At 35.9% G+C, this 4108-nt stretch overlaps 1 pseudogene; it reads right to left on the bottom strand.

Moving 5' to 3' along the window:
• Positions 1–1085: 1085 nt before the first annotated feature.
• On the bottom strand, positions 1086–2890 carry LOC129031871 (NADH-ubiquinone oxidoreductase chain 5-like; annotated as a pseudogene).
• Between the last annotated feature and the right edge of the window lie 1218 nt (positions 2891–4108).

Genomic DNA, 4108 nt, shown 5'->3' with positions numbered 1-4108 from the left:
TATGCCTTATATGTACATCTAATTTAAATCATGATGGCTTCCTTGCTTCATTAGGCAGCATATTACTCTAAACACCACCCAGTTATTTATCACTGTATCATTAAATATAATTACAAATCTTAACTCGGCATATAAAAAATCAATATTTCAGGTTTCTAGGAATATAAATGATCCGTAGTATAAGCCTCGGCCAACATGTAGGAAGAGGCAGATGAAAAATATTGAGGCGCCATTAACATGAAAATAGCCGACCATTCAGCTATAATTTACATCTCAGCTAATACGGGTGAATGAAGAGAAGGCATTTGAGGGGTCTGATGTGTAGTGTATGGCCAAAAATAATCCTGTAATGATCTGGAGAATTAGGCAGGTGCCAAGAAGTGAGCCATAGTTTCATCATGTAGTAATATTAGATGGTGTGGGAAGATCAATGAATGAGTAGTTAATAATTTTTTATTAGTGGATGTGTTTTGCGGGTGTTTGTCGTTAGTGTTTTTATAGTTGAAATACAACGATGGTTTTTCATATTGTTAGTCGTGGTTATAATCCATGTGGGAATAATGGCTTATACTTTATTTTTATTGAGTATTCTTTTGGTTATAGGGTTTGTAGGTTTTTCTTCGAAACCTTCTCCTGTTTATGGAGGCCTGGGGCTAATTGTTAGTGGTGCTGTGAATCGTGGCATTGTGTTGAATCTTGGTAGAGCTTTTGTGCGTTTAATAGTCTTTTTGATTTATTTGGGTGGTATGATGGTTGTTTTTGGTTATACTGTGGCAATGGCTATTGAGGAGTATCCTGAAACATGAGGGTCAAGTATTGACATTTGAGGGGCTTTATTATTAGGGTTATTAATAGAGTTGCTGTTGGTTTGGTGAATAGCTGAGTGTGATGGGGTAGGGATCACCATTGATTTTAATAGCATAGGGAGTTGAATAAATTTTGAGGGTGAGGGGGCAGGGCTGTTGCATGAGGAGTCTGCGGGTGTGGCTGCCTTATATAGTTATGGGTGTTGATTAGTGGTAGTTGCTGGTTGATCACTGTTTGTTAGTATTTATACTGCAATTGAAATTGCTCGGGGTGATAGATTAGATAATTAATAGTAGGGTTAGAAAGGATGGAATAAAAAAAGAGAGAAAATGGAGTTTAATTAGGCCTTTCTGAGTAGATATGGTAATGGAGGCTGAAATTTGGGTTTGTGAAATGGTCTTTGGTATAGATTTTTCTAGTCAAATTAGGTCTAGTAGAAGCGAAGCCAGATTTTGGCTTGTGGACAGGCTTGAGTGGGGGGTTGAACAGTGAATTGTGGCTGAATAAAAACCTAGTATGTTGGAGAAATTGAATATCTGTAATGTGTGCTTTAGTTTAAGGTTATTAGTTATGAGATTAAGCTCCATTGTTAATAAGAGCCCTAAGGTGGTCACACCTAGGGCTGTGAGTTTTAGATGGAGTGGTATAGTTGTTGGGGGAGCTGAAGTAGGAATATTACTGTTGATCATAAGGAATCCAGCAAAGATATTGCCAATTGTTAGGCATTTAATTGAGTTAATTAGGAAAGGATTATTTTCATTAATAATAATCAGAGCTGAGAAGCGAGGTTGCCCTATCAGAGCGAAGAAAATAATTTGGGTACTATAAACAGGTGTCAATGAGGTGGTGATAAGAGTAATAGAAAGGGCTCAGGTGTTGGTCTATGATATATTTACTCTAAAGACCTTCGATAATAAGGTCTTTAGAGTAAAAGCCTGTGAGGAAAACACACCTGTAAGTGCGAGGCTACCAATAATAAGGGAGGAGGAAGTGAAGGGTAAAGTCTTGAATAACCCTCCTATTTTTCGAATGTCTTGTTCATCATTGGGATTATGGATGATGGACCCTGAATATATAAATAATATAGCTTTAAAAAGGCATGGGTGCAGATGTGAAGGAATGTTACATGTGGCTAATTAATGACAATTGTGACTATCATAAGGCCCAGCTGGCTTGAGGTGGAAAATGCTACCGTTTTTTTTTGATATCATTTTGTGTTAAAGGGCAAATCACTGTAAATAAGATGGTAATAGCTCCTAGGAATAATGTAAAGGTTTGCATTAATGGGTTATTTTCTGTTAAAGGGTAGAAGTGGATGAGCAGGAAAACTTCTACAACTATAGTGCTAGAGTGGAGTAGAGCTGAGACTGGGGTTGGGCCTTATACAGCAGATGGAAGTCAGGGATGGAGACTGAATTGAGCTGACTTTCCTGCTGCTGCTAAGAGTAGGCTAATTAATGTAAGGGAGTCATGGATAAGATTTAGAATAAATGCTTGCTGAAAGTCTCATGTGTTGGAGAATAAGAGGAATCATGCTATAGCTAAAATAAAGCCAATATCGCCGATGCGGTTGTACAGAATTGCTTGGAGGGCTGCTGTATTAGCATCTGCTCAGCCGTGCCATCAGCTAATTAGTAAGAAAGATATAATTCCTACACCTTCTTATATGATAAAGAGCTGAAAGGGATTGTTGACAGTAACCAGAATTAATATCGTGATGAGGATAAGCAGGTATTTGAAAAACTGATTAATGTTAGGATCTGAATTTATATATCATATTGAAAAGTCTTCAATAGATCAGGTAACGAATAATGCTACTGGGATAAATATTGTGGAGAAGTAGTACAGTTTGAAGCTTAGTTAAAGTTTAAGAGTTTGGATTGTCATTCAATGTCAGTTTGAGATAATAACTTCTTGATCTGTACATATAAACGTTCTAGTGATGAGGCTAATGATGAAGGCGCATGCAATAGATATTTTTACGTAAAATGGGTGTGAACCTTTTTTTGCAGGGATTGGCTAAGGTAGTAATAATCAGTAAGATTAAGGGAATTAGGGCTATTACAGTAGTGGAAAAATACATGTTTGCTACTTTTATTTGGAGTTGCATCAGTGTTTTTGGTTCCTAAGACCAATGGATGACTCTAATCCTTTAAAAGTTGAGACAGCCAAGTTGTTAGGCATTGGTGCATGAGTTAGCAATTCTTGCATACTTTCTCTGCAGATAAGAAGTTGCAGGCTTCTATTATTAGATTCACAATCTAATGTTTTGGTTAAACTATAGCTACAGCATGAAAATCCCATAATAATTTTAGGGTACAAGGTTAATAGGAAGATAGGTGCAAAATGTATAAATATTAATGTATTTTCTCACGTAAAGGAAGGTTTCATACTGTTAAAATAATATGTAAGTGTCCCTTGTTGTGTTGTGATTAGCAAATGCAGGGCGTAAAGGGCTGTAATTAGTATATAAAGTCCTATAAAGACTATAGTGATATTTGATTAGGAGAATGAAACTATAGTTTCAAAGAGTTCTCCTATTAGATTAATGGTAGGGGGTAGGTCAAGGTTGGTGAGATTTGCTAGAAGTCATCAAGAGGCTATTAGTGGAAGCAGAGTTTGAAGGAAATTTGTTTTTATATCTCTGATGTGAAAAGACTGTGATCATGATTGGGTAATCTGAAAAATCTGGAGTACTTTATATTATTCTAAGTAGCCTTGTTTTAACATTTTATAGATAAACAAAAGAAACCTAAATAGTTGTCCCTCAATATCTGTCAGAGTATTGAAGTGAGCCTTTTTCCTACTTTATTTCTGTAAACTTTTGTGGGACCATAAATTTAAGAGTATTCTATGTATATGCCATGTGAAATTCTAAATAAAGCCACTGAGAGGAGCTCTAACCTAGATAATAGATTTCGTAAGCTCTGTTCCATCTGTCTTAGGTTGGAAAAGTTAACAAGAATTTGTTTAAAAACTTCAGTTTTAAGTTTTACTCATGAGAGGGATGAAGAATACAGTCTTCCTTAAATTTATAGCAATACTCAACTTTGCTCTGTCATACATTTTCTGTAGTTTTGAGTATTTTGAAATGGAAATGAATTGATGTTAATGTATACTTGTATATATGTTAGGTTATGAAAACTGTGAAAACATAGATAAAGAAATATTGCAGCAAGTTTTTGGCTCCTCAGTGGGAATTTTGGCATTCTATGTTCCTGAAGCTTGCATTTCAGATGTGATGTAAAACCTCTCAATGCTCATTAATTGCTGCCCACTCTTGGTGATTCATTTTTGGAAC

The sequence above is a fragment of the Pongo pygmaeus genome, chromosome 11 (assembly GCF_028885625.2).
Source record: "Pongo pygmaeus isolate AG05252 chromosome 11, NHGRI_mPonPyg2-v2.0_pri, whole genome shotgun sequence".
Taxonomy (NCBI): Eukaryota; Metazoa; Chordata; class Mammalia; order Primates; family Hominidae; genus Pongo; species Pongo pygmaeus.
This window is presented reverse-complemented; position numbering and strand designations above follow the sequence as displayed.